This window comes from Dendrobium catenatum, unplaced genomic scaffold (assembly GCF_001605985.2).
Source record: "Dendrobium catenatum unplaced genomic scaffold, ASM160598v2 fragScaff_scaffold_621, whole genome shotgun sequence".
In the NCBI taxonomy this organism is placed as follows: domain Eukaryota; kingdom Viridiplantae; phylum Streptophyta; class Magnoliopsida; order Asparagales; family Orchidaceae; genus Dendrobium; species Dendrobium catenatum.
The window spans coordinates 20879330-20889533 of NW_021319083.1; the positions used below are offsets into that span (position 1 = coordinate 20879330).

At 33.1% G+C, this 10204-nt stretch overlaps 1 pseudogene; it reads left to right on the forward strand.

Annotated features, from left to right (window-relative positions):
- The first annotated feature begins 9097 nt into the window (after positions 1-9097).
- Positions 9098-9729, forward strand: LOC110092878 (annotated as a pseudogene).
- The last annotated feature ends 475 nt before the right edge of the window (positions 9730-10204 follow it).

Here is a 10204-nt window from a genome sequence, read left to right on the forward strand (position 1 = left end):
TCTTTGATCTCCCAGACCACCTATTAGATCAGTCTACCTTCCACAAACTCGGGTTGATGGGTAGGTACCCAATTTAGTCCTTCATATCATGGAATTCTTTATTACCTAACTTAATGAAACTATCTTATAGTTTGAGATCTTCTGTAGACTCAAGATATTCTTCCATCATTTGGTCGATCATGTCTTCATCGGTGCTAGGAACTATCCCCTCCCCTTCGATTGTCCATGGGTCAATAATTGCAAGGGTGGCCTCTTTCCCTTAATTTGTTCAATTTTTTATCTTTATCCGTCTCTTGAGACTTCACTATGATTGATGCTAACTTAGCCATTTTTATAGGTGGGATCGGCCTACCATTGTGATGGCGACCCTTTTTAGATCCAATAAAAATAATCTCCTTTGACTTAGCAGACGGAAGGAGAGGCACCCAGTGGTATCCATCCACTAACATAGAAGTAACTAGCTGCTTCATATACTTTCTTATTTTTCTTCACCGGCTGAGGAGTTAGGTTTTTGGATTCAATGTTTTCTCCTTCAAAATTTTTTTTCCAAACCGATGCCAAATCACCTCTCTGAGGTGTTTCATGTACTACTCTTTTATTTCACCTACATGGGCATAATAAGTGTGAATTATATTCCTCAGCATCTTAGTTCTTTGAATATACTTCTCTTTTAGAGTTCTTTTGATAGAGTAATCCACAAGGTATGGTTGATAGCTAGCTATCCTAGTGACTCTCGCATCCTCTACGGTAGCATCAAGGAGGTAGAAGTGACTCCCCTTAAGGAATATAGAGGAGGCATGAATAGGTAGCTCCTCAGTAGCCTCGGGTTCTACCTGGACCAAGGCTTTTAACTTAAAATTTATCTTAACTTTGTAATTTTCTTTTAGACTCTTCTTTGGTAGTTCCTCTATTTTTTTTTCTTTTGAAGGGGATTCCGGAACTTGACCCCTTCTCAAAAAGGACTTTACTTTAGCATTATCAACATGAAACTTGAGATTCTCGTCCTCTTTAGTAGAGGATGCAATGGGTACAAAGATGACAACAACCTCCATTTTGGGAGCGGGGGAGTCAATCCCCAACCCAACAACAATCTCTACTAGGGGGATGTCATTTCCCCCCTAAGAAGCTACGTTAATAACTACTCTGCCATTAACAGACATCTTAAGAGTCTTAAATCCCATTTCGAAATGAATTGTATTGTTATAGATCAACTCTTTAATATACAGATCACGACTGAGAGAAAAGTCAGCCATTTGATTAAGTGGAATTAAAATAAGAGGGTTTGAATTAGAAATTTGAAGTGGAATTTGGAAAATCATAAAGGATCTTATATCTTATCACATATATTGAATTATAAAAATTATTACTCAATATATGATAAGGTGCAAAGGTCATTTATGACTTGAAGAAATTTGAAATCTCATTGCATATATTGAGATATAAGGAGATATTATAGTATAATATATGACAATGATAATTGAAGTTGATTTGAATGATCTTTAAAGGAACTTTGAATCTTGAAATTGAAGGTTTTTCTTCATATTTTGAAACTCAATAGGTTGAGTTTCACTCAATCATGCAAGTTTACAAAATTGATATGAAAATTTCAAGAATTTGGCTTTACTCTTCCATTCCACCAATTAACTTGGGGTGAAATATCAAAGACTAGATTTTGTCAAAGGTTTCCTCACTTACCTATCTTGTTGATTTTTCTTTTTGATATTGACCAAACTCACCCATAAAAGAAATGGGTAGAGGGACCAATAGAAGGATGGTAGTCAAAACTATTAATGCAATAAAATTTCTATCATTATTACAGACGGAGAGAGAAAAATCCTAACAGAGTCGCCATTTATTTTTTAATCGATGTTTGAAAAGAGCTTTTATTTTACTTTAGAAAATGGAAAGCCTGTTGCAATTAAATTTCTTTGGGAAAACATAAATTATGGAATTTCTAGATTTGAAATCGTACACATCATTATGAATGATATATCACCTCAGGAGGCATGCATATCATTGCCCAATGGGTTCAGATAACAAATCTGTAAATTTTATCATGGTTATGATGGTAAAATTCAAAAAAGAACTACAACGACCCTGAAGGGTCAAAATGACATTCGATCGAGTATTTGACTATAATAATTAGGATGAAGTATCATTAATTTCATATTCAAAGTCATGATAAAAAATGATGTCTTCATAAGGGAGGAAAATATCATTTATTATCGATCATTAAAATGTGACGATAATAATCATTATTGATTTTAATTTTTCTAATGAGAGTTAATTGAATTTTGAAAATTGATCATGGGTCTTAAATCTCCTATGAGTGCAAGCCCTCCTAGTTAAGTACATTATAGAAAACCTAATTTTTCTAGGAAAACTTTCAATTAAATAATGATAGAATTTTATTTATGAGATTTTCAAAGAGTGATTTTAACGGGGTAAGGTTGGAATTTCAACTAGGATTAAATCAAATTTTAGTAGTTATTTTTGGGGGCCAATGAAGGAAAAGTAGAAGGTATTTTATGATTCTGAAACCATTCAAAAATGCCTCAACGTATCCTATGCGTTGGACTTTATATTTTGGATTAAAAAGGATTTTTATTTGACCTGTTGGTTTATTAAAATGATGGGATTATATTCTCGGAAGTTAGGATCTTATGATTTTGAGTATGCTCTGGATCATAAATCTAATTTGGATACTAAATGATAGTGACTTGAACCTAGTCATGGACTTTTATAATCACGTTAATGTAGTTGAATTAAAGATTTAAATTTGAATGAATAAGTAATAATTAATTGATTTTAAGGTTTTACTCTCCATTGAATTGGTTCGTGGTATTATCATAGTGGGCTCAAGGATGAAACTTCCTAAGGATATTAAGCCATAAAGCTCAAGATAGTCCATCCTAAAAACTTCATCTTTGGAGTATTTTTTTTGTATTGAGTGGTTGGTTAATTGATCTTAATGATTATATTAATAATTTTCAGGCATTTTAGTCAATTATTAATTTTTTAGAATTTTCATGAATTATTTAATGCATTAAATTAAAGGGTCAAAATTTGATTTTTTAAATTAAGTACTAGAATCTTAATATTTTTCCTAAATATTAGACTCTAAGGTAAATAAATAGACACTATTTTCTAGATTTGGATTTTTGAAGTTTTGACTCAAATGTGAATTATGATTGATGAAAATGTTGATCTTTTAATTTTGACTTATTTCTGGTAGTTTGATATTTATAATAAATATTAGACTATAAATGGAGTCTAATGCATTTAAATTTGTTAAATTTAGAATTTTCTAGAAATAGTTATGAATTTTTAAAATTTGAGTATTTAATTGAATTTTTAAATTGGTTAATTAGAGGGATTTTAATGATTTTGATCCAAATTTATTCCAAACTTCATAAAATTTCTCTCAAAGATTAGGAATGTCTCATGGGAGTGTTTTAAAGTGTTTGAGATTTATTTGGAATTTTTAATTATTTTTAAATATTAAATTTAAATAAATATTAATTTTTATTTAAAATTAAATTAAGGTCAAATAGACGATCCACTCATGGGCTTTCAATATTCCTAGGTTGGATATTTAATTATGGTTAATTTGATAACTTATTTATATTTTTTGAATTTAATTTGAATTTATTATAATTTTTTAAAATTTTAAGGTTAATTAAGGGTCAAATTTTGGCTTAATCAAATTTCTTGCCTAATGACTTTTAAAACTAGTGAACTCTTAGCCTAGGGTAGGTAATGTCATTATATTTATATTTATGATTTTTTTGAAATTCTAAATCTTGTCATTAATTTTTGTCCTTAGGTGTCACTAAGTTATTTAGATTTTGAATCAAAGTTCTCTAACCCTTTGACATAAACATAACTAGCCACACCATGCAAATTAAAGATAACCAAGTGGCTTAAACTAGGTTCTTTGAAAAAGGAAAATTCTTAAATGTTTGAGTTAACCCATAACCCAAACACTTGAGTATTCACCCAAGATAGACACCCCCACATTATCAAGACTAGAAAGATATGGTAAAGAAGACACTCACCATAGCATTTTTAATCAAGCTCTAATGCAAGTCAATGTTCCTAAATAATGAATATACAAATTAAAGTAAGAGGAGCAATATGAAATTGCTCTAAAAACTTGCATGTAAATTGATTAACACATTTCATTCATAATTAAGCTTTGTTTAAATCCCTCACTTAAAGGTTTGATATAATGGACCCAAGCCAAAGTCCAATCACAAAAGATTATTCAAACATTATGATTAAGTAAGGCTCCTACCAATTCAAAATTAAATGACATTGAAACATGGGCTAGAAAAACTTGGAAAAATCACTGTAAAGGAAGGACAAAACATAGCCCAACACACTACCTAAATCCATTGATTTGACAAGTATTTAGAGAGTAGTTGTGATTTGACAACATCTATGACGATCGCAGGATTGTCCCGTACGATATGCTTAAAGAGAGGACTTCAGAAAATCCTAAAAACTCAATTTCGGCGACAAATATCATCCAGTGCCATTGAGGGATCATCCAGGACGATATGTAGAATTTGACTTGATAGTCCAGAACGATCACCTGGATAATATGATCAAAATTGTACTGATCGTCCATGACAATATTGTGGATCGTCCTGGACGATTAAAAGAAAAATTATGATATTTCATCTTGGACGATTTAGAAAAATTAAATATGTCGAAAAACATCATCGAAGATGATATACAGATTGTCCAGGATGATATGATTAAAAATTTTAACTATAATTAGTCCCCTAATCACATGATCAATTTAAGCACGATTGGTATTGATATTCCAGGACGATCTAGATTGACCGGGATGATTTGAACAAAAATTGAATCTTAAATCTTTGCCTAAATTAACATTGGCGGCTATTTTCCAATATCATAAATGATCATCCTGGATGATCAAAAATCATCCAGTAAGATTAGTTTAATTAGCTGATCATCCTAGATGATCAAAATCATCTAGTACATTAATTCAAAACTTGAACTTTTAGTTTTGACTAAATCTCACTCCCCTGAAAGTGTATGAGTAAGGATACCAAGCTAGCAAACACCTTTATAAGATTTGACTCAAAAAATTAAAATTACATCAAAGAATAATACAGACCCTTTATAGCATAACCTTATTCAACCTAATCTTGATCTCCAATTCTTTGTTGGATGTTGCATGGTGTTCATGAAATGTTAGTATACACACAAATAAATATAGAATAAAAAATACTATGAGATATAAAGATGTTTGCTATCACCAAAAATATAAAACTCGTAAGCTCGAGTCGCAATAAACTCCTTTTTGATGATGGCAAACATTATTAGTGAAGTTGCAATCTAAAAGTATTTTCTCATAAACTCTCGCTCATTAAGATAAAAAATTTTAAAATAGGGAAAAATAAATTTTCTTTCTTTTTTATTTTTTATTATTTTTTTGAAAATAAAACAAATAAAATAAAACAAATACTAGTTAAAGATAAACTAAAATAGATACACAAAGAAACAATAATATATTCTCCCCTTTTGACATTATAAAAAAGAAAAGGAGCACATAAAACTAAAACATTAAAAACCAACTAACAAAATATCAAACGATCCATGATTGGGTGAAGATGAAATTTTTAGAATAATCAATTTGAAATTTCAAATTTTCATAAAATGAGAAAGTTACATCTTGAATTTATTCAAAAACTTAATAAGGAATGTATTGACAACGCATAACCAAGAAAGATTAGAAATTCAGAAATTGTTAATCCAAGCTCAAGTTCTTTTAAAGGCTAAAAAACTTTTTAATCCAATATCTAAATTAAGGAATAAATTAGAGAAAGAAATACTAATTTTTCAAAAAACTGCTTTCAAGAAATATATCTAATAGAATGTTAATGCAAAAATTAGTGAATAAATAATCATAATTTTAAAACTAAAGTATCGAAAATATCATTAGATAAAGGAGTTTTCTCAAGATTTAAGAAGTACAAGAAAGATAAGCTTACTTTTTGTGGGCTCATTTTGTACCTCTTGTAAGTTGTTTGGCGCACGTTATACATCTTTTAATTTTTGATACACTTTATGTATCTTTCTGAATTTGGCGTCATTACACATATTTTAATTTTTAATATATACTTTGTGTATCTTTCTAAATTTGACGTCATTGGCCTTTTTTCTTTTCAACAAATATGCTTCGTTTATGTAATTAAAAAAAAAAAACTAAAGCGATAAAAACAAACTACTTAATTAAGAAAATTATGAGGTGGATTTAACAACTTCTAAAAGATCCCTATATAGGGAGATAAAAAGTTCAGTTTCAAAATCCATTTTATAATATGATGAAGATTTTGAATCAAAAGTAAAATAACCTCTTTAAGAAAAGAGGAAGAGAGAAAAATTCATGAGTTTTCTTCCTTCGACTTTTTTTAGAGAAGTCAACCACAAATTACATAAGAATTCAAGAAAAACATGAGCCGCTAGAGGGAATCTGGTACAGTGGTCTTATATTTTGTCTATAGATCTGACAAAAGTGAAAGACCCGGCTACCCCTTCTAGGGCTCGAGGGTGAGCCATATGAGAGCGAGTCAAATTAATTTTTGTTCATGGTTTGATTTAGGCCCCTCTTGATCTTTTTTATATATGGGAAAGGGGAAGGATTCTTAATCAAAGGACATTAACAAACCATCATTGATGGATGTTATACATGACACAACCAATTTGACTCTATTGTCCGGTGCTAATAGAAGTAGCTTACTCTCCATCTAGCAAAGCAAGGATTTTTACATAGTAATAGCGAGCAGTCTCATGATATATAATCTATATTGGGCATTAGAATCAAATAAAGGTTGAAGGAATATTCGATTCATTAAGGGGACATCTGTATCAAAGCTGCAGGGCATTTCTTTGCTACGCACCTCCCTAGCTACCTTCCGAGACATAACAGTAGATGGGTGGGCTGAGCATGAATTCAAAGTGGACCAGACTCTTTTTTTATTTTAGCTACTCTAACATAGATAGACCAAAAGATCTCAGTTGTCCTAGACTAGATAAGCACATAAATATCTTCATGGGATTGGGGAGGGATTCTTAATTAATCTTTTCTAGGATTCCAACTCATACCACACATGAAGATCTTTCTATTGATAGAGTTTAGGGCTTATCTCCCCTAACTCTAAAAGGTTAGGTTACTACCTACCTCTATGGAAGAGGTGTACTCTGTACCACCCGGAGGTCATATAAATCGAAATATAGAGCAAGTTGAACAAAAGCCTTACCCACAGCTACAACTAGTTGTGCTTCACAGGGCTTATATTTTAAGGGTGCTACTGGCCAAAAATTTGATTTAAGTGAAGTGGGGCGAGTTGTCCTAAAAAAAAAAGGAAAATGCATGACCATCCCCCCTTCCCCTATTTCAGCATTTCATTCTCAATTTGGCATGCCTCATGAATAATGAGAGGCCTTTTGATTTGAAGTAACTACGAAAGGGTCGGTTAGTAGCAGAGCTCTTTCCCGGGTCTCCTTTCAAAGGAAGGTTCTAGCTTCATATTCCTAATCCGGTTGGACAACTTTATTTTCCCCAGCTTGGTAATTCGTATCCCCACTAGCCGCTGAATGTTCTCGTAAAGTCTTTGAAATGGTTGGGGAACCAGTCTGCGAAGCAAAGCCTATTTCTTTGCTGACCATCAAATACGAGATCCCTTATCAAATATTTGATTGACGGACCCAATAAAGGAAGGTTAAAGTATGTGATGCATTCTAATTGTAACAACCCCGAACATACCACGCACGATCGGATGTAAAGCCAATATTAACTAGCAGACCGGGCCAGACATAGGTGTAAGATCCTCAAAGTTAAGTCTTGGTCAGCCTTGTGCACCAACCATATGGCATGACAGGCACTCAGAGACCTAGCGAATAATGGCACAATCCACCCAAGAACACTTATATCATATGGGAACTCATGACTGGAAATAATCCTTACGATTTTGATATCAGGTAAGAATAAGAAGAATTAAAAGTCCAGGTTTGTTGGTGAGCCTAGTGATAGGAGACTATCTAGCTCGGTTTGTAGAGCACTTCTTAAGTAAAAGATTTATTTTTATCTAAATGTTACAGCCTAAATGCAAAACTATTGGCCATACTTGCTAAGATGGGTGTTCACCCTAAAGTGTTCCCGGATTGTAAGCATTCATCTGTAAGGAACTTAGTGCAATATGGAAAATTTAATTTAGAGGAATCAATAAAGAAAATAAAATTTGGTCTTCTTTCATTTGTATTTTAGAGATTGTCCTCGGGTTAAGGAGTGCCCACATAAGTTCATTGAGGTGTCTACACACTTGCGGCCCTCTTTTCTATTCTATCAAGAGTTCAATTTGCTTTGAAGATGTTCGAAAGAGCATTGAATTCACTGTCTTTCTTTTGGCAGACCTCTCTGGAGAGAATGAAGTCAATCTCCAATGATTTTGCTAATTTCTTAATTATCCCGACTACAAAAAATAGTTCAGCTTGAATGAGAATTCCCTCCATGAACATAGGCAAATTTTCCCTAAGTTTTTTTCTATTACACTTGATCCTACAGGTTGCTGCTGTTTCATACCATCCCTCTTGAGCACTAGAGTTTCCATTCGAGCTTCTGCATCATTATCATGGAAAAAAAGTGGGATGTACTATATTGCTTGGCCAACATGCTCGTTCCTACGTTGGTAGGATGTGAAGCTATGCCCCTAACCCTACTATCCCTGACTATTGGATGGGGCTCCCTAATAACACAACACCCTTAAGGGGCTCTAGCAATGACCTAACCCTTCTAAAAGATTTGTCCCTGTTGAATCTCACCGTAAGCAGCGAGCCCTTTCATGATGGGTAAACCACCAACCTAATATCTTTCTTCTCCAAAGGGGGGAGAGTTGAGGCGAGAAGTAGCTTCGGGTCTCTTCAATAAATGAAATCTAAGAACTCTACCTTCCCATGGCTTTGTCTAGTCAGATATCAAACAAATGAGATCAAGCCCCCTTCTTCAAAACTGGAGGGGGTGGGGGTGAAGGGGAGTTTCAAGACAGCTGGTTCAAAGTAGTTCATGATGGAATCTATTAGGCATTCTTACCATTTTGTATATCCAAGTCCATGGCCAATTTTGGGTTCACTCACTACCATGTTCTTATGGTGGCATGATGTTCTATAAGAATCCATGATGGTAAAACATCATACAAAAGTTGTACAATTAGGACCTTGATACTTTTATATTCTATTCATAGTCTCGGAGGTCATATTCCTTTTTTTTTTGGGCTTCTCCTCATTTCTCTTTTGCACCTACGGTAGATATCGGAGGTATTTGGCCCCCAAAAGGGATTGGGGTTTTAGATCCTCAGGAAATCCCTTTTCTTAATACTCATATTCTCCATTCATCAAGAGCTGTTGTAACTTGGGCTCATTATGCTTTACTCACAGGGAAGGAAAAATGAGCAATTTATGCTTTAATAGCTACCATTTCACTAGCTCTAGTATTCATTGGCTTTCAACGAATGGAATATTACCAAGCACCCTTTGCTATATTGAATAGTATTTATGGTTCTACCTTTTTCTTAGCAACTGGCTTTCATGGTTTTTATGTGATAATATGTACTAGAAGTAGCTGCATGGTACTGGCATTTTGTAGATGTGGTTCAGTTATTCCGATTTATCTCTATCTATTATTATGGAGGTCTATGAAAGAAAAAATAAGTGGATTGGAGCAATTGCTCGACTGAAAGGAGAGGCGCTACGCGGCTCGGCCGACCCTTGATCGTAACCCTCAGAATAAAAGCTCAAAGATAAAGAAAACTGGGCTCTAAAGAATGATAGGAACTTTCCCACTCTCTTTCTTAAAAAAAGAAGTGAATTATTCTCCTATAGAATTTTTTAGTATTCTAGCATAGGGAACGAAGATCTTATGTCCAATTATGTGAACCAAGAACCGAAAAAGGGATCTCGGTCTATTTTTTCTTGTTCTTTTTCATCTTAATCGAATATGTTTTTTTTCTTCATTTTGGAATGAAGCAAGGCGCTAGCTTAATATTGTTTTTCATTTTTTTATCAATTTCTAATCTGCCTCTAAAAATTGAAATGTATGCTAAGAAAAGGTACTATGCTACAGTAGCAAGTAACCAAATAATAGGGGATCCCAATGCCTATGTTTAATTTGCTC